This window comes from Corvus hawaiiensis, chromosome 1, assembly GCF_020740725.1.
Source record: "Corvus hawaiiensis isolate bCorHaw1 chromosome 1, bCorHaw1.pri.cur, whole genome shotgun sequence".
Lineage (NCBI taxonomy): Eukaryota > Metazoa > Chordata > Aves > Passeriformes > Corvidae > Corvus > Corvus hawaiiensis.
Genome location: NC_063213.1, coordinates 74,370,264 through 74,392,131, shown reverse-complemented (window position 1 = coordinate 74,392,131; position 21,868 = coordinate 74,370,264). Strand labels below are relative to the sequence as shown.

The window sequence follows — 21,868 nt, the reverse complement described above, 5'->3', positions numbered from 1 at the left end:
TTTTTCTGTTTGAGCAAAGACACAATTTCATATTAACATCTGCCTTCTGAATGGCAAAGTAATCTTGACATGGTGTTGATATTCATTACCATCTAAAGCAATGCCTATGCTAAGGCTAATTTTTCATCACAGATGTTGTGGTTTAAGCTCAGCTGGCGACTAAGGTCCACACAGTCCTGCACTCACTCCCCCCACCAGCAGGATGGGGAAACAAATCAGAAAAGTAAAAGTGAGAAAATGTGAGGGTTCAGACAAAAACAGTTAAATAGGTAAAGCAAAACCCCCCCACACAAAACAAAACAAGGAATTCATTCACTGTTACCCATGGGCAGGCAGGTGTTCAGCCATCCCCAGGAAAGCAGGGCTCCATGACATGTAGCAGTGACCTGGGAACACCATCACTCTGAACGTGTTCCCTCCTTCCTCCTTCTTTCTTCAGCTTTGTATGATGAATATGATGACATACAGTATGGAATATCTCTCTGCTCAGTTGGAGTCAGCTGTCCCAGCTGTGTCCCCTCACAATTCCTTGAGCACCCCCAGCCTATTTGCTGGTGTGATGGGGTGAGAAACAGAAAGGTCCTTGACACTGTGTAAATAATCAAAATATCCTGTGTTACCAGGTCACAAATCCAAAACACAGGCCCGTACCAGCTACTAACTCTAACCCAGTCAAAACCAGCACAGCAGATTGCAACTATTCTGTATTCCAGCAACGCTGTGCTTTGCACTCGTCTAAATAATCTTCTTCCTTACTTTCATCAGGCATCTGTCTACCAGTCATGCTACAGTTTTGCCAGTGTACTTACTGTGTCTACATGTGAGGAGCATCTGTTCACCCAGACGTGTTGAACGTGGATCATATTACTGCATACTCCTGATTGCAGAAACAAGGCTGGCAGGAGGCCCTAGACCTGGCCTGAGTCTCTTCAGCCATCTGGTACTTGCTGGCTTTGTAATCCCAGACCATGCCAAGATTTATAACAAAAGCACTGGTTTTACAGATAAAAACAATTGACAATAGTGGCTTTTTGCACAGGAATGCAAAAATCAGAGAGCATAGTGTCTTTCTGCTGACAGCTTCCTTCAGTCCCATCTGGTATTCTGTGTGCTCTGATTGAACCCATATACCATTAGAGGCAGTGACACATGCTAACAGTTGCTATAGTTGCGCTCCAAATACAACTAACAAAATCTTTCCTGAATTGTAACTTCATGCCACTTGAATGTCTCCTATTTTTATGCCCGAATATGGAAGTTTCTTCCCCTTCTGTATTTTAAATACATTCTTTTTTTTTTTCCAAGATTGCATGATGAATTTAATTACAGCAGACTGATAAATAGGAGTTCAGTAGTATTTCAGTCTGTAGATTTTGTATGTGAGTTACTTCAAATATCATTTCATTGCATTATGAAAGATTTTTTTTTTTTTTTTTATTTCCAGGAACTACACAATTAAAATGATTGTCCTTTGAGATGAAAAAAAACCCCCTTACCTTCTGTTTTCCTTTTTCATCCATTTAGACTACTGTTCTACAGATTTTTAAGAAAAAATTTTGATATTTTCATATATGCTTCTTCGGCTTAGTCATTGCTGAATACATGACCTGGATAACATATCAGTTTAATTTCTGCAATATTTATTCAATCCTAGGTAAAAAGATAGATGTAATACAAATTCTTTGCAGGATAATCTTTTATACTGCAAACTTCCTGATATCCGTGAAAAAGGATTTTTATATCACTACTTGTATGCCACTTCCTGATGAGCCCCAGATACACTGAAGATCCTGATGTGTGACTCCTACTTAAGATTAGACCATTTGTTTCATATGAAAAAAGGTTGAAATTGCCTGACCTATTTTTATTAACTTTCTTTCTCACTTAGCAGTAAGAAACTTTTCTCGTTTCCTTTTTTTCCCCTTTCCCTTCCTATTCCTCCACATCTAGCTATCGATTTACAATCGCTGCAGGGCCAGCATTTCTCAGAATATATAACAATGGGTGATGTTTAATCAAAAAGCAAATAATAAAGGGAACAAAGGCTTCAAAATCAAGCTTTTGTGGTAAAAGCCAGGTGAAAAAATTCTCTCATGGCACACTATAAAATGCAGGTGTTCTACAGTGTGGATGTTCAATCAACATTACATGAAGTCTCTTGCAGAGAGGATGGCTTCTCCTACAGTGGGATTGCTAACTCCAGGGCCTGGCAAACCTGCATTCACACACCTGTTTTACCTGCCCTACTGTGACTGATAGGAAGTCATTTGTCCATTCTGTCCCCTTGCTCTCTGTGAGTCTCCTTGAGGTTTTGTGGTTGGGCTTGGGAATTTTTTGGTTTATTGTTTGTTTGTTTGTTTTAATGGAGAAGGAGTAATTTGGAAATCTATGCCTTGGCCCCACAGTGACAGCTTTTGCTGTCACTCTGCACTGCACTGAACACAATCACGGGGGCAAGAGATACTACTCTTTGTCCTCTGACATTTTATTTCTTTAGCTATGATGGACGTGATAGAAACCCTGTATTTTCCAAACTCCTTTAAAGACAGCAAATTACAGTAACTTAGAAAACTTAGTCAAATCAAAACATTTTTGAGCGAGAGAGAGCAAGATATCACAGGGAAAAAAGGATTTAGCAAAAAATGGGTCTGTCTCACATTGCAGTCTCTCCTGTCAGTCTTCTATAAATGCGCCTTTGCTCAATTACCTTTGTTTCTGGCTTGGAGAAGAGATTTTACTGTATACTCTTCCTTTAACATGACCTCCATGTGTATCTATCAGTGCCTCAAAAAAGGAAAGAGGAAATTTTGGAGTTTTGGAGGAAATTTATTTGAGAAGAAATACAGTGCAGTGTCTGTGTTAATATTGGCATGTAGGAGTTATAAATGCATGTTCGCTACCAATGAAAGGTAGACATATTAGCCCTTATTTCTGGGGGTGACATCTCAGGCAAATTTAATTACTTCAGCAGGGTTTGGGTTTTTTTCAGATAAATGTCTGTAAGACCAAGTAGCACCAGAATGACAAAGGTAAGTCTTTGTGACATTTTATAAGGTCTGTGATGGTAAAACACAATGTGCATGAGTCTTTTCAACTATGCTTTCTTTAACCTCTTCATTTCTATCTGTATCTAATGCAAATATATATTTCTCAGAATCAGTCACTGTATAACTGCCCAGAATAGAAGGATGTCCAAGAGAAATTGTTGGTATTTTTTTGCTAAATTTGAATCAGTTTTGAACTTAAGTTGTAAAAGTTCAAGTGCAAGAAGAATTGCTAGTGTGATGTTCACTATTAATGCTCCAGGATCCACAGGATGAACCACCTTACTCTGACTGAGAGCGCTGCAGTGATAACATTATCCCTCAGTAAAGTAAGAACATATTTTAAATTATTGTCACTTGACAAAGCTGATATCATAGACTTTCTCCTCTGCAGTGTTTAGAAGAAAGTTATTTGATTTTTTTGTCCCATGGATTATTTCTGTGGAAAAATGTATATGTAGAGGAATAGGGTATTTTATCCTTCAGACAAAATGAATAGTTTTGTTCAGCTCTCAGTGTATGCGCAATGATGCTGCCTGTGAATGTGAAAAGCTGAAAATGCATAAACTTCACTGATTTCTATATTTACATTACAAAAATGTGATATCTGATATCCACTGTCTATTTTTCTATACATATACGTAGAAAATATGTGATTAATGTATACTGCTACCATATACCATATTTCTATACTGAAAAACATAGCTGAACCTTTTTTTTTCACCTTATCCACTCTGCTGGCTGTATTATTAGTAACATACATTACAAATTACTTCTTAGACATCCAGAAATGAGGGAGACTTGGAAAGTAGGGAAATACCCATGTGTGCCCCAAGAAGAACACAAGCCATAGAAGTTCATTCATTTAACAATGTTTTCTACTAGATATGGTAAGCTGAGGAGTTAATAATTTCTCTCTAAACCTTTGATGACTTGCTACAGCCCTATCAGCCCTATCCAGGCACTGGATCTTCAAACAAGCTCAAGTAAAACTAGTATTCTTCTGTTCTTAAAACAGAAGGGTTTCTATAATTTTTTACCAAATGGTGGTTACTCCAATGGGAAGAAATTAAAATGTGGTATATAATCTATTTATCTGCCACACTCCACAGAATCAAAAATTGGTTGGTGGGCAGCAGCTTAAACACATAAACCTGTTCTTTTCAATTCTTTGCAGCATGTGTTATTTCAAAGGTGAAACACCATACCAAGTTTGAGAAACAGTTTGCTAGGGTTAGGGTGAAATAACCATACAGGAGTGTCCTTTGACTGAAAAACCTTAAGTTATTCTGAAGAGGATCCCAGATATTAACAATAGTAGCTGTGAGAGGGGAGCTGAAGGGTAAGAGATGTATCAATTCATAGACAGTATTTCCAGCAGTACAGTTCATTATGTGATCTTAAATTCTGATGTTTTCTACACAAAGTTTCATTCAGGGTTCTGTGTTTCAATGTAGAATACTAGACAGCTTACTTACTTACTGATAAAGTAAAATAAAACCAAACACCCCTTTGCAGTTTCACAGAGGCAACTATCATGTTCACCTAAGAAACCCTACATTGAAACTTTACTTTTCAAAGCAATTTGATTTAAATCAATAGTAATATTCAGAACCAAAATGCTCAAATAATTTAAAATCTGTGAGCCAAATTCCCTGCTTTGACAAAGATGCACTCAAGCAATCTGTAGCACAGAGACTGAAGAAGTTAGAAAATGTCACTTTTTAATTTGATCTTTATGAATTACTTATCTGTTTCATGCAACTAAGATGAGCTAAGGTATTATAAGACACCTTTGAACTTGGATTTTTTTTTTCTGAGAGAGCACCTAGGGGTGTAGAAAACTGGATAGAAGTACCTGAGGCGTAAGTATATAATCCAAGAATTTACTAATAGCAGATTTCAGTAAATCCACCAGCACTCAAGTCAGAGAGAAGGGGAGTGATGATTTGAGGATATTTTTCCCTTTTTGACATTGATAATTCATACATGTAAGGTGATTTAGAATGAAATAAAACCAACATCAAATATTTGTGTTTAATTACCCAGCGTAACAGAATGGACTCAAAGGTGATTGCACGTCTTTAGTGAAGTTAAAAATAGTCTCACATGAGACATCAAAGGGTCTTTGACCATAGACAAACTAAAATTAAAACTATTAGTGCTTATATTAAACATATGCAGTAGGATAAAAAAAGAACCACATACCATTACTGCCATAATCACAATATGATATTTCAAAAGCTGTCCAGAAAAAAAAAAAAGAAAGTAGAAAGATTTTGAAAAATCATTGTGTTTTGGCAAAACTTTTAAATGGTATTTTTCTTACGATTTTTTGTGAAGCAAACTCATTGTTCCTTATGTACAGTTTGTTGAGAAACTCAGGAAAAAATTACTCTATTTTTACACTGAATCAGAATTTCAACATCTAAGGGACTTCTGTTGTTTTGGATGGGGTTTTTTTTTGATGAGTTATGTTTCGGTTTTCCCTACCCATAATTTAAATACCACATTTATGAGTGTCTGAACTTTAACTTAAATAAAAATAATATAGGAATACTCCATCTATGTGTAAAGGGAAATTTTTGGAAAAACTTAAGCAGGAGGCATTCTAAGCTGAAGCCAGTACAAATACAGCAATAACATTTTATTCTTATCTGGCCTTTTATACCATGCACTCTACCTTATGATTCAGAATAATGCAAAATTGAAAATGAAAAGTTAACAATATTTTGAATGCAGGAGAAAACATGAGTAAGTATATCTCTAAAACACCTTCCATTTGATGTATTTTTGTTTTTCAAGAGCACAGTTTGTCCCATAGTGGGAAGAAACAGAAAATGAGCTATTCACACCTTAATTGGAACCCATACCTTTGTCACTGTATTCAGTTGTAGGATCACTGAATTCACAGCTCAAAGAGTATGTCTAATGCACGCCGAGGAGATTTCAGGTGCAGAATGAGCATACTCACATTGAAAATAGACAAATGTCTGCCTTTCATATTGTATGAAAATTATAAACTCATTTAGGATATTATTTCATATATATTTTACATATATAGTCACCAAATTATCTGCATCTGGTGCAACTGGCATTCATTCCAGGACAAAGAAAATGAAGCAGAATGGCACTGCTGGATGATCCATCCAATGAGTAGAAAAAGGCAAACATCTGTTCTCCTTTCCTGATCCCCTTTATAGTGTTTGATCTGACTGATTTGCGTATCCTAGTACCACCCTTTAAAGGAATAGTATGTCAAAAATGGTTTCAGTCCTCCCGTAAAGGCCCATCCTCTGTGCTGTAGCTGGAACTTGTATATCCTGTTCCTAGGCTACTAACAAGGAACAAATACTGAGATATTTGTAAAATTTACATGCAACCTTCAGGAGACCGGGAATGTGACATACCAGCCTATTACAGCTGGTGATGGGGTCCGAGGCTGCGACCCAGGAAGAGATGACCAGTCTGGGGAGATGGTCCCGAAAGGAATCGCCTTCCCAAGGTCCGGTGTCTTCCTCTCAGCTGCTGGCAGAGGGGCCCTTGCAGAGGCTGTCAGCTCTTTAGTGATTATCAGCTCGTGATCCCAGCTCAGCTCTGCAGGGCAGCCTCCAGGCCAAACCAGACCGGAGAGAGAGACGAGATGGCCCGTATGGCTGGTTCCACACGAAGGTAGCTTTATTGTTGGTCCCCTCCGGCGAAGGGGGAAGCCAGGGACGGGCTCTCTCTAAGCCACAGGGGCCAATTGATCTTGCTTTTATAGGGATACAGGGGATCAGCAAGGGGACCAATGGATTACAGGGGGTCTGGGACAGACTAATGGCTTACAGAATGATCTGCATAGTGTCTCCCAAAGGATTGTGGGTCTACCTTTCCTCGCCATGACCCTAAAGTACTTGCCTTTCCAGGGAGTCCTGCTGGGAGATTGCTGAATCTCCTTATCTCAGCAGACATCCCTCCAGGGCAGTGGCTGGGCATACCCCACAACTCCCTCCAGGGCAGTGGCTGGGCATACCCCACACCAGCCTGCTTCCCTAAGGCAATGTACAGACGCATGATTTACTTCAAGGTTGGCTCAGCATTTGTATGAAATATACTCATGAATAAAAGAAGTCAGTGCAAGGTACGACAGGAGCACGGAGATCTGGAAAGTGGCTGTTACTATGTAGTTTCTTTGGAATTGAATTGATGGTCTTGCTTTTATCACCACCAAAACGATATTCAGGATAGTTAAAACACTACCTCCAGGCCAGAGGTCACAACTGGCATCACCTTCTTTTATTCAAGGAAGAAATATTCATCTTGCAAAGGAGTTGAAACTTACTGGTAGCCCAAATGCCCTAGGAGCTAAGAATTGTTACACATCTTAGCACTATGGCTGTGAGGTTCATCTAACTTTACTCATCTAGCTAAACTGGATATCTACATATGAACTTGAGTCAAGAATACAGAAGCTCCAATTAAAAAAAACCCAAAACCAACCAATTAAACAAAACAACACCAAGCAAACTAAAAACCCCACAAACCCATAAAAGTTTACCAAGGAACTACTCCAGTAAAGACACTACATACCTTTCTTTGCCTGGGGAGTTAATTCACGTATGAAATGTATGCCTTAGCATATGCCTGCAAGAAACACACTTGCTGTGGATAATATGTAAAAACCTGGTCAGAAAATAATAAAAGAAAGGGATTAGAATTTTCCTCATATTTTTAAATGCAATATTTTTGACTTAATTGTGCTTTTTAAGAAACAAATTAGCTTTCAATAAGCATATAACTTAATTTAATAGCATGCAGTCAGACAGGACTTGGGACTGTTATGACATTTCCAGCAAAAAGCTACTACATAAGAAGGTTTTTAAGGCCAAAAGAGACCTTTAGTTAATCTAGTCTGACCTCCTCAGTATAATAGGCCATGAAAATTGTTATCGTTTTATGTTAGGGCAAAAATATGGTCTGTTCAAAAGACAATAAAAAGTTCTATATTAATGAACTATGAAGAAGGCTGGTCACTTAAATTGGAGAAGAGCGGTTGTAAAGATTAAAAATTAAAAAATTAATATCCTGTCTAAAAATAAGAAGACTGAATATAGGCTAAGTCAGCTTCTATTTATAGTGACATATATTCCAATTTTAAGCGCCTTCAAGGACAACGACTTTCAATTTCACTTATTTCTTCGGACTTTTTTATACATCCCATAAATTAATTCCATGAGATACTGTGTTGTAATGGGGATGTTGCAACATGTGTATCAGACAACAAGGCCTGTGGAAAAGAATACATATGGACAGGTTCTTGGTAGATATTTTCAGAGATGTTTATTTCTCCAGCCACATGGCTGGGATCTGCCAAGGAAACCGTGTCAATCATGGAACCAGAGGGTCCTTGCCCGCGCAGGGGAACACAAAACAACCAATGGGGAACAAGGTTGACCAGGGGCAGGGAAACCCTGTGCCTCCCTCCCAGGGCCCCTCTCCCAGGACCACATGGCTGGCGGGAGGAACCCCAACAATACTGAACTCTACAAGTTTATCTCAAATACTTTCGGTGTTTAGTGCTCATGTTGTGTGCAAAAACATTAATCTTACATGAGCACTAATGTTCGAACTACGGAATGATAGTTTATATCAACAAAATAAAAAGTTTTATCATTCAATATACTATTTCTTACATAACTTACACTTGAAACCTCCTCAACAATGTGTATAAAGTCATAATATAGTTTAATTCTTTACTTCGTCTTCTACCCCCAAATTTTTTCAATTATATTATTAATGATTGACTAATGATGCTAAAATATCTGGTTTACACAGAAACATCAGTCTAAGTGCTTCAGTTTGTAACTTCTTTAGTGATCTATTAATGGACAATGTTCCAACTGAACTGCTGAAATAACTAAAATACAAGAAAAAAATGTATTTTAAACATATAATGAATTATGTATATATTAAAGGAATTATAGCATGTATATGGACATACAGGTAACCACCAAAATGCATGTGAATGAACTAACACTTTGTTATAGAAAAATCATGGCAGATCTGATAACTCAGAACATCTGTGTATGTAACCTGTAAACTCATTAATATCAGGTCATAGTTCAAAGCTGCATAAACTAGGTCCTCCCTTTACCCCTAAAAAAGAATCCCAGACAAGCTACCAAAATCATGAAACTTGATATTATCTATACTGAATTTTGCCTTTTGTTCAGAAATTTATGTTCAGTAGCTGTTTCATTGTTAAAGAGAATACTGTAAAATTGCTAAATCAGCGCCAACTCATGAACAATTCCTGATAGTGATATTTCCAGTACTGATATTTTTCCTATTTGTTAGTCCATAGCTCACTTTTTCTGCAACTGCTTATCTCCCTGTGACTCTCAGTCAGAAACTACATGGTGTCAGAGGCCAGAGGGCTTTTATCGTAGTTGAGTACAATATGAATGACCATGAACAAAGTTTAACCACTGTAAGTTTGTATTCTAGCTCTCAAGGGGAAAAAAACCTGTCCTGAGTACAAGGAACACAAACAATCTCCATAACAGTCAGGGCTTTCGGAGGTTTTCTGTGCTTGAAATGCTATGTGGATATAAAACAATGAAGCACATGTTTTTTGTATTAAACAGAAAAAGTTATGTCCCTTATTGGTCACTGCTTTCAGAACTCTGTGGTAGATATGTTCAAAGTGCTGTGCTGCTGAGATTGTGATTAATGGCAGTTATCAACTTGGACTCTCAAAGTGCCATAAAAATTATGGCAATCAGAGTATTTATCTAACCACTGAAGTATGACATATAAAAAAATGGGGAAAATGTTAATGCATGCTGAGCATCATTAGTAGATCAAACTTTAAAAAGCATTTTTGGTATATTATACTTTGTGATGGGTTAATTATAGTACTTTAAGCTCCTTTAGCAAGACATTTGGATATTTGACTCCCATGTAAGTAAGTGGCTCTTCATAGCTTAACCTGTTACTGTCAGAGGTTGAATGGGTACAGAGCTAACAGAAAAAAAAAGCTGAAGCTGATGAATGTGGGAAACACTGAGGACGTCATCATAGTACTTCTCTTTCTTTACCACCAGCTCTGTTATTTGTCTCACTGCAGTCACAAATCTTGAGGCATTTATTTCTGGTCCAATTTCACTTCTACTCAGGTGTCTGAGCTTAACATTCCTCATGCTTGCAGGCGAAGTTATCTGATTTCAAATTTAATCAAGGATAAGAAGGAATGACAAACAAAGTAGACGGTTTAGCAAACAAGGCACGGGGATTTTTTTCCTATTGATTTGCAAGATTAATTAAGAGCTTTGTAAAATAAAATGGGTCCCAACATAAATATAGTGAAACTATCATCTGTAACTTTTTGAATAACTGATTGGAAGATGAATCCACAAACCCAGATAAACAATTCTTTGCAATGTCTATCATCATTCAACTAAAATGATCAAATACGCTAAGTAGCAGATGTGCTCTTGCTTTCCTCTGTTGAAGTAACAAAATTTGCATTCATTTTTCTGGAAGCAGAAATGTCACAGGCTTCACAGCCAAAAATGTGGTTATATTAGTTCAAAGGCCAGCAAAATAGTTAACTCCTAATTCCAGATAGAAACTAAAGCCCAACAAAACCATCAGCTAGTACAATAAATAGCCTAGGAAGCAGGCCAGATATCTCTATCCCTGACTACATACAATATACAGGATATGTGTAAAGATAAAATTCATGTATATTCAATTGCAAGATTCAGATCCAAGAACATCCTGCCAGGAAACAATTTTCAGAATAAATGGAGATTTTCATATCTGAGGGATCAGTCTCATTGTTGCCATGGAAACAAAAAGAATAAATCCCATGCAAGCTTTTAAAATGCATGGTGGGGACAGCAGGGACAAAGAAAAAGTTAGAGCAAACTGAAGTATTAAGTACAAAGGACTTGCGTATTATGTGAAAAATGTCATTGAGCCTCTATTCTTCTCACTCTTAAATGTAGTACAACTTAATTAGTAAATTATTACAACATTTGTAAGTATGTTAAACACAACAAATATAATGTGCCCTAGCTTCTTTGCTTCATATATTTGGTGTTTCACAAGACAAAATATGAATGTTGAATAAGGATTAGATTTTCAGAGACATACCATGTAGCCTAAAAGCCAGGAGTATCAGTTAACTGTAACAATTTTAGCTGTTAGGCAGGTAACTATAAAATGTACTCATGAACTCCTGTCCCTAAGGAATAATTTCTTCCTTGTTTTCTAGCAAAGCTGCCTCTGGAGCAGGGTGGACCCATGTTGCCAGTTGCAGCAGCTGGATCCAGGTTCAGGACCACTTTACAGATTTTCCCTCTAGCTACAGTCTGTCTCTTCCCATTTAAGAGCAATTCTCCTTTTTTCTGCACCAATAAGTATCCTTTTTCAATGTTACCTGCTTTCCTTCTTCCTCCTTTAAGTGACAAGCCAAATGGAGGACCTATTACCTGTTAAAACCATTAGCAGCAGACCTTGACTGCTCAGAGTCCTTGAAGGTCTGTGAGAAGCTCAGTGGGTACATTTTAGACACACACAGACATATCGGTTGCCTTCAAGCAGCGTAATTGGGTCAGAAAGAGGCAAACTCAAAGTATCCTCCCTGTGGAAAAGCCGTCACTTCTACAGCTGATGGAACCAAGTCCCTGGCTCCTGAATAGGGAGTATTTCAAAAGCAGGGCATAGGAAGGGGATGGAGTACTGCAGTCTGAACGGGCAGGCCGTAAGTTTCTCGTGTACATTAGAACTCCAGTGGCATGTTACTCCCCCTAAGGTGAATATTAACTGATCAATAGAAATGGGAGATGATTCATAGCTCCCTGATAGCTAATCAGTGCTCCTTGTGTCAAGCAGATCACGGGAGCTGGAGAGAACCTGTTTAGAGCTTTTGAGTATTCCCAAGGCAACACATCATCAGAACAAATAGTAGAGGAATTCAGGGCACTTCAAACACCTTAGTGTTTTTGAAGTCACATTTTCGTCCCTGACTGCTCTCTTGTTCACTGATGCAAGGCACCAGTGACTGCACATAGTGATAGCAAATTATGACTTCCACTGTGGTAAAATGAAGTTTCAGCCACAGCCAAACAAGTTGGTGCAGTATGGTATGTGTAAGTGTAGAAAAGTTTCCAAAGAGCAATTCCATCTTTAAACCTGTTGCAGCAAACTGCAGAGGCCCATGTAACCCGATACTGCTGAGACGCTTGATTTCCTTTGTGTGCAGGTATGATTTACTTTATCCTAGACTAGACTTTCTGGCTCAATAGTTCATTATGTATTTCTACAATCAAAACTTTAATTTGTTACATATCCCAAAACTCCCTTTATTTCTTGGTTGCATTTAATTCAGCTAAGCTATTTGGACTCTATACATGTAGCTTCTAGATCTGCAGTTGTGATACTATCATTTGGAAAATGGTAGGATCTTCTTCAGTGAGATTTGTGAGCATTTTTTTCTGCTTTCTTATATATTTGAAGATTTGATGTATATAGAAATAGTTTTATTTCATTTGAAAACTCTGTAAATCCATACAAATTGCAAGAATACAGACGTGATAACAACTTCAATAGCAACATTGTTGATCCCCTGTACTAGCTAAAATGAAATATATCTGTGTCATTTCAGATTTCATCTAAGGTAGCCATGATATTTCCAGGAAATCTGTAATGGTGGTTTACTGCTGTGAAGATTTTGTCTGATCTAGCCTGAATGACCTTTGCTGCTGTTGAATCCCATGTCTTCTCAATCACAGACATGGAACCACATGTTTATAGAGGACCACACAGGAAGGTCACAGAGGACATCCTTGTTTGCAGTATCTTGTCATGTCTCTCAAAACTGTTATGATGGCTTTTCCTCATGCTCTTCAGTTTACTCTTTCTAGATTTAACAGGTGTGGCTTTTCTTCCCTTGCTATACCTGTCACACTTTCTCATGTGTTTATTCTTAACTTCAGTTCTAGACTGATATTTTCATTATGAGTATTTTCAGGTGACAGGAGTTTTTTCTTCCCAGAAAATTCTTACAATTAACTTTCTATGGAGCAAAGGAGAAAATTAAACTCATTGCAACATTAAAAAAAAAAAAAATATTAGAAAAAATAAAATGTATTGCAATAAATCAATTCATAGTATTCCATACCAAAAAATATCTGGTTTTCACATACCACTGGTAAAATGTAAGTATTCTGCAGGATGCCTGAACCTCACAAGATGAAGTAGCACCATTTAATATTACTTATATTTGATACATTGGAAAACCTTGGCTTAATAAAACAAATTAAATTAAAATTAATTCTGTTACAAAATACCTCAGGGTTTAAAAAGTTAATGGTCAAAGGGGGTAAAATGAATGAGCAGAATCAAAATGGATTGTTGAAAAATTAGTCTTGTTACATGTAATGAAATAAAATTAAATGTAACGGGCAGAAACACAGAAGAATAGTTGAAAGAGAATGACAGAATGTGACTTCAAGGGATTTTATTTTCTTTTGCTTTCTTTCTGCCCTTTTATAGAGATTAGTGACTGAATCTTAAAACCTGAGCTTAATTTTGGTATTGAACGCAACTTTTCCTAAAGGTCAGGATATTACTTAATAGTTAGTGCTCTTATCAAAACAAATAGTAAAATCATGTGAATTTTAATGTTAATTAGTGAATAATGTCTAAAATTGGCAAGTTTGGACAAATCAATAATTCCATGCATATATATTATTTGAACGGTAAGCTGTTCTGAAACTACATTTTTAGCAATCAGTTTCAAAGAAACAGCTAATTATGGATTGTGAACTTTCTAAATGAGATGTAAAGCTATTAAAGAGATTTAATTGAATAAAGATATATTAGTGAGGTGAAATTCTTTCCAGATTTATCTAAATGAAAGTGTGTCAGTGTTAGCAAGAACAGAACTTGGTCCACTGCATTTTCAAATATATTTGGCCTCTCGGTTTATCAGTTTGGCTAAGAAATACTATCTAAACCTGTACACTTTAAATATTATTTGAAATACATTATAAGTATAATGGTCTTTTAATATTACTTTTACACATGTATCTAATAGTGTCCATATGAGTGCTTACTCAAACATATACAATTTGATAACTAAATAATATTTAATCTTTTATATTGATTAGACTATACATACATTTGTATTTCCAGTACTTGATACATGTAGATGATATGTACAATTGCATAAATAATAAGCACAAATGAACCCACATTTCTTTTTTTTTTTTTTAAACTTATCATAATATGTATTTATTTCAAATTTTGTTATCACAGCACAGTTTCATAGAATCATAGAGTTGCTCTGGCTAAGAAAATACTTTCCTTAAATCTCCTTTTTTTCATGTCTGTCTCATATTTTAATAAAATATCCTTTGCCATGAAGTACCTGATGCTTCTTGTTAGACCAGAAATTTACGTTAAAATTTGAGTTGTTAGTGTTCGTACATGGTTATCTCCAGCTTTAAAAAAGAAGATTTCATATAAGGATCAGTGCGCTTATCAATTAGAAAGCAGTGCTGCTGAAAAAAATCAAGAGAGCCCATGTTAGATATCTCTTGGTGCTTCCAGAACTAATTCCAGTTAACAAGTAAAGTGATGTTGTGATGTTTTGTTTCCCTCTGTGCTCTCTTTCTGCTCATGTCTCATCTCTTTTCTTGCTACCACATTTATGTCCCTTTCTTTTCATCTTAGGATACTTTTCCTCCTTAACTTTTGAATATAAGATGTGAAACCTTAATATTTTTTAAATGCTGCTCTATGAATTTTGAAATGAAATGTAGGTCTTTCAAGTCTGAATCTTTTATGAGGTACATTTTTTGACTGCTTGTGGCTGGAGGCATATAATTTTTAGGTATGTGTGTTTGGTTTTACTCTTGTACACCTTGAGATAGGTGTTAAGTCAGCATTATTCCAAAGAGGAAAGATAAAGCAACATAAATGTTAATAAGTCCCCTATATTTTCATTGTGGTTCATTTTCTTCTGTCGCATATTTCATCAGAATAGCATGAAAATTTTTTTGAATCTTATGGCTATTCTTTTATTTGTTCTAGACTAAAACTGACCCTTGAATTGAACTCTGCAGGGTGAGAGGGAGAGAAAAGTTATAAACAACGAGCCATGCAGACCTCTAAATATTACCTATGATTGCTTTCCAGTGTCAAGATTTTACGAACCAATATCTTCCAGCCTGCCAGACCTAGGAAGGATTGCCATCTCTCATAGCAAGGGAAGACTCTCCTCTTTCTAATGTGATAAAGCATCTATTTGAAGTCAGATGGCTCATGAAATACTAAAACTTAAACCTGTCACTAATCCAGGATTAAATATTGATGGTCCTATATACAGTGTAGGTTTCTCTTACTCATTTGCTCTCTTCTTGCTCTGAACCCCAGCTGTATGAAAGGGAGAAAGAAAGGGATATTCATATCTCGAGAAAAAAGGAATGCTACCTTTTACTGGGCTATCCTGTGTAACCCAATATGTTATTGGGGGTTTATTAATAATCACCTCCAAACTGTTGGAAGAAAAAGAGGGAATGACTTTTCCTACCCTTTTACCTTCTTCTCCCCCTTCAGGTCTGACACATCACCCTCTGAGAATGTTCACTTCCCTCTGAATGTTAAAAAAAATGTATTTTTGTTGCTAATTCTGCTATGTCACCTCAATATGGCCTAAAACACATTTAGAATCAGGGCTGAGATTTCCAGAGAGGTTGTCTGGAGAGCTGCCCCAGTGGCAGAAAATCCTGAGTGGCATGGAATGTGGGAGGATATAGGGCAGGTTCTGAAGAAATACTTTGCCCCAATAGTTTGGAAGTTCCCCCTCAACAAATACATAACCCAGCATGGACTAATGAACTAAATCCATATCCTGGGCAATGGTCAGTGGCTACTGAAATAATAATTATATTTGTATATAGTTACAGGTATATATGTACAGTTGAAAGGTATTCATTTGGGCATGGTATGGAATAAGGGGTGGAAAATAACGGAAATGGAACTGCCGACGTTTGGGGTGCCAAGTCTTTTTAAGGTCGGGGCACTCAAGAAGAAGCCCTTTTGGCTCTTGCTTTTCCCTGGCATTCTCATGGGAAGAGCTGGGGCAGTGCAAGGCAGGAGCCTCCCTTTCTCTCTGGGATGCAGAGCAGGTTGCTTCAAGCATGTCTCTGAGTAACAACCTGAGAAGCTGCACTTCACAAGTTCCAAAAGGTTTCATAGTGAATTTTGCAACACTTGTCCCCAGCACAAAGCCAGAGTTGGTCGAGATCAGGCCACCATTCTTCAGTGCTCCAGGGGACATTTTCTTCCTCCCCTATCAGGACAGCAACCTGGGACAGCAGCACTGACACCGAATGAACCAGAGACTGACACTGTGGGAGCCAGAGCTCCCCAGGCAACACCAGCAACTCCCATCTGCCACCAGAACTTCTCGTAAGCTGCTATCTTCCCAGTTTTTTTGTTCCAGGGGAAAGGTTGAGCCAAGTAGGGCTTGTCCACCATTTTCACTTTGACTCTCTCCACAAGGTCACCGTGGAGGGAGCCATCTTGGTGGAGGGGCTTCTCCACCATTTTTGTTTCTCTTTGCTCCCACGGAGTCTGTGACATTTAACAACTTTCTACCTACTGATTATTTACTGATATTTTCTGCCTGAAATATGTTGCTGTTTCAGTTTTTTAGTAAACTGTTATTTTTTCACTTATATCTACTCTCATTCATCTCTCCTTATTGGTGAAAAAGGGTGTTGTTAAAGGGGAGATGGTGCATGTTGGAGTTTCCATACCCGTTACCATGTCTTAAGCCAAGACATGGGCTCTGAAATTTCTTTTGAAAAATTTTGAAGTTCATTTTAATCAGTGTCTCTGTATTCTTATTAGCAGGGATGAATAGTGATTATCCTCTTTTAAAATCATCTTCAAAAGCAATACAAGAATTTTGGAAACTCCTTTTTCCCTACAGAATAGAGCTATCATTAAAAAAGCGAGAGGATAAGAGAAGCTTAAAAGTCAGGAGTTGAGCTAAAAGACAGTTTGTGTATTTAACAGGTTTATGCAAATCTCAAGAGCAGCAGTTAGAGGCTTAATTTTTTTTAATTGTTACATTTAAATTAGGAGTAAATTAAAATGTGCTGAAAGTAGCTCTGATCATTTATGAATTGCAGTCTTTAAAAGCTTTTCTGTAAAAAAAGAAAGAAAAAAGTTTTCCATTCATGTCAGAAAAACAGTTTAACTGTATTCTACAGTGATATAGCTGATAGTAATCAAAAGGCTTAATCTTTCCAATTGGCTCTTTAGTGACCTTTGTAGAATGTTTTATGTCTACCCTCTTCTCAACACTGAACTCATGTCCACACCATTAATTTAATCAAATAATCATTCTTTTCCAGTGGTAGCCATTCACTGGGTAAGCACACCAGTTTTAACAGGTGCCAAGTCTACACTACACTTAAAGATGTAGGTCGATGTGACAACTTCAGGGTAAAACTGAATCACCTGGAAAAACAGGACAAGGAAAGAATTATCTCATCCACTTCTGTGGGACCACAGTCTATTTAACAAGGTACCCCTGTAATTGTACTACAAAATTTCTAAATTGCAAGGAAAGAAGAAAATATTGAGCCTCATCCTAAAGACACTTTTGTAGTTTGCCGATGCAATTTCTCTGCTTTAAGAGGATGCGATTCTAAACTGCTTGTGTATAGACCTAAAGATACAGATTTTCCTTGAAGTCAATCATAATTAACTTTTATTACAAGATCAGGAAGACATGAAGGAGAAGGTTCCATAACCATAGCAGTGGTAGGAAGAACTTTTGGAAGTCAAACATAGAATATGCTTGGCAAAGGATGGCTTGGTCAGCATATGGGGGTGTAGGAAGTAGTTGAGATGAAATGTGGAATAGCAAAAGGTTGAACACTGCAGGCAGCAGAAGAATGAACTCCCCAGACTTTGTTTACTCAGCTTCGGTAGGATGAGATTCCCCCAAAGACACTGACTACAGCTGGATTCTTTCAGCTGCTTTCATCAGCTCTATAGCTCCCCTCCTTTCCCTCCATGGACAAAATCTTTTTCACTGTCACTTCAGCTACAGCAGAGAAAATTTTGTGTCACCCATATCTTTCACTTTTTCATCTGCAAACCTTATGCTCCAACTCATCACAGGTATACTTAATAATGCTAGCATGGGAAGAAAGTCATGAAAGTATTTAGTTTGCAAGTGATGGCTCTGATTATTTGCACTGCTGTACCTTAGGTAGGTTTAGCTTTATTGAGGCTTTTTTTTCGTCTGTTTGTCATGACATGGGAATTTGAGCATATCAGCCAGGTGGGTTTCTTAGCACACATATACTTCTGGATGACTAAATAAATGTGCAGAGATATTCCTTGGCCCACTAGGATTATCCTTTAGAACAGAGGCCTGTTTTGTGGCAAAGGCACAATAAAGAGTTAGCATGGGGTAGGAGACTAGTTAAAAGAAGACATGATTGCCATGTTGTGCTCAAAGAAGTCATTGCTTAGGGTTTTTCTATTTCCACTGAAGCAGAAACAAAATCAAACAAAAACCAATCCTGCCCAAACTAAAAGACCCCCAACCCCAAAACCAAGCAACAGCCATTTCCCTCACAGTATTTTTAGTAAACCACACAGCTATTCTGTGAGGGTTGCATTGTATTTGGGAATCCAGTCCTGCTAAAATCTCACAGGTTTAGGAAGTCGTGTACACACCAGATTGTGTTAATGCAAAACAGGGTGTTTCTATTTGTGTGTATAGGGGGACAATCCACAGTCTCCTTAGCTGTTGCTCTAGCAAATCCATATATTTTTAATTCAGTGTAGCCTTCTTCCGTTAGTTAAAGCTCCAGGAAGTATCTGTCCCCTAGGCACATAAAAGGAGATGTAATTTCACTGGCTAATAATGTTTAGCAAATCTAATTGACTGGTGTGCTAATGTATTAATGCACATCAATTTGTTTTTTTGTAGAAATAATTTATTTTCTGTATCTAATTCAGAAGTGTTGGGACAACTTCTGCACTGTATTCCAGGGCTCCCTAACCCTGTGCCTATGCACTCATACTATAAACCATGCCATGTCTCACCTTTAACCTGCTGAAAAGATTACATTCCTTTCTGTTTCCTTGTTTTCATCACACTTATCCCCCTTCTTTCCACTCATTTAACCTTTAACTAGCACAAAGATACACTGCTTAATTATGATCACAGTAATGAGTGACCTGAGGCTTTTCTCTGGTTAACGGGACTGACCTTTACTTGATTTGCCTTCACCTCACTGTTTTGACTAACAGCTCTGGAGGGGAAGTGAAGCAACTTATTTTGTTAAAGCACAGAGGAAAGAAATAATAAATATATTAATAACAATGGAAAAAAAAATGCTTGGCAAAAGCATTTCTGCCTGCTTTCCAAGCCTTTGTCAGTTGTATTCACCCTTAATTACTCCCTGCAGGTTGATTAAGTGAACAGCACTGTGAGAAACAGCCCACAGAGTGGAGTGGAGTTGGTGTTCCATGTTCACCAACCATCCAACATGTTATGGCTTGGGAGCATTTTCAGCTTTGACAAGGTGATGCTGCTTAGTAACATTCAATTTATTCCAAGTCTGGTCAGTACACTGACAAATACCATTTACAAAGATTAAGTAAAGAACTGCAAAAAGGAAAAGGGTATAACAAATGGAAAGAAAAAAGAGGTGGAAGAGTGGCTTTCCCAAGTAATTTGACTCTTGTGCATAAACAAAACTCTTGTAAAAAGCTCTGTCAGATTGGCGTTCACTGTATCAGGTTCCACAGTCTGGATATTACATTTGAGAAAATGAAAAACGACAGTTAGCTTTTCAGTGTACCTGGGTTACTCTCCTAATTTAGAAGTGTATTAGTGTTTTGTCATGATACATGTAATTATTAATATCTAATGTCATTATCTGAATTTCTGTGATTTGGATTGTTTCGTGATCTTAGAATATCTTTCATGATTCTTGACAGGAAAAATTTGCATATGCCTATGTAAAATGTTTAGCAGCCTGTATCCCTATCTGAAGCAGGGGCTCTCTGCAGAAAAAAGAAAAAAAAAGAACAAAAACCAAACAGGTGTCGTAAAATCCCCCTGAGAACCTAAGTGCTGTGCACTGTACTTTCTTAGTTTGGAAAGCTTTATTGAAAAGCAGTTGAATTAACATGAAAGTTTCTACATAAAACGGGAGATGCAGATGCAAAATTGCATGCAGCTTCAGAGGGCATCCTTTGAAGCAGGTCTTTTAAAAATACTGAGTGCTACAAGGTTGTTTAGAAGGAAGTAGGAAGGCTGATTACCAAGGGATAGTGTTTTACATAAATGTTTTCTGCAGCAAAACATATGGTACAATGGAGATTTTAGAGTGGTAGAAGTGTAATTACATTAATAGAGTCATGTCTCTGTGGTAATTGTGCGCGGAGGTTCAGGTTAGAAGAATAACCTTCTGTTTAATGTATCTGTGATCCCTTGGAAGTCCAAACCAGAGTGAGGGACCTGCCAACAGAATTTCTGAGACACTGGCACAAGAATGAATGATATCTAATCTTGACTCATAAATAATAACTGCAGGAGTTATCTTTTGTTGAAAGCTATTCGCTCCTCTTGCAGTGGTTCTGATTCAAAATTATTTGATTCATTTATCTCTGTCTCCTACAAATGCTGTTTAACTTAAGAGAACAGAAATAGTGCCATGAACATCAATCACAGGTTATCCAAAAGGGAAAACTAAAGTAGTATTGTGAGACTTGAAATGAATCAAAAATCATGAAATTTTCTAAAATAATTCCTTTCAGACCTTTTATTTTCTGCAGGTTTTTGTTTTGGTTTGTTCTGTCTCTTTTTTTTAAGGAAAACTTCTGAATCTAAAGCCATATGAAATCTCTTAAAGGACAAGTGCCATCTTAAACATGGATGCAAAAACATCCCAACATTTCTTACTTTAGGAATTCAGTTGGCAATACTTACTATACTTCATGTTCTGGACATCATCTCTGCTCCTCCTCTTACCCACTCACCTGCAGCATCAGCAGCGCTTCTCTCTTAGAGAACAAATGTTCTAGTCTGTATTCTCCTCTCCTTCCTGGCCTGCAAAGAGGAAGAGTCATTTTGTATATGGTCAAGAATTATGTTAGCACAATTGAAAATAAAAGCAGGTAGTAGCATTTTTATTAATTAAAGTGAGATGGCATCCATGGTGAATAAAATTTAACAGCTTGTATCAGCCTTTCATAAAACTCAAAAAAATACTCCATAATGCCTATATTTATGATAATAATAATAATTGGCAGCACTGCAGACATATAGACAGATAAATATGGGAAGCACTCTGACAAGAATAAGGAAAAGGAAGGAACTGTATTTTGTACTTGGGAGGAATACAAGTATTTTGACTGCAACAGTTCGAAAGACTAACGTAAAATATAAAAAAACCCCCAAAACCAAGAAGCCAGAGGTCAGAAGAAAGGTCACATGTTAGGCTACAGAAACCCTTGCCAATACTTCTGGCAGTGTAAAAAGCTTGGTTTCACTAAAGTCCTTGAGAAAATCAGACTGACATAGTGCCCCATGCAGAGTCAAGTTTTCCAGAATAATCTACATTGAGGGCAGGTTGGGACCAGAGCAAAAAAGAGAACGAGTTCTATTCATTTTTTAGCTATGCAGTTGTCAGAGGATGAATTAATATTGCTTACATTTAGCTGTTACTTTAGGACATATTTTTTTGGAAATAATAAACTTGTTTGGTCTAGCTGATACCCCTAATACT

The 21,868-nt window shown here is 37.2% G+C and overlaps 1 long non-coding RNA gene across 4 annotated transcripts in view; it reads right to left on the bottom strand.

Moving 5' to 3' along the window:
• The window catches only part of LOC125329335, a 96,229-nt gene that overhangs the window by 19,487 nt on the left and 54,874 nt on the right, over positions 1-21,868 (bottom strand). For 3 of the 4 annotated variants that reach the window (XR_007205127.1, XR_007205126.1, XR_007205125.1), the window contains 3 exons: positions 21,070-21,189; positions 7,617-7,709; positions 323-5,288 (listed from right to left, as the gene is read on the bottom strand). This is a non-coding gene — a long non-coding RNA (uncharacterized LOC125329335). The remainder of the gene's footprint in view (positions 1-322; positions 5,289-7,616; positions 7,710-21,069; positions 21,190-21,868) is intronic. The other variant, XR_007205130.1, reaches the window with a different exon arrangement.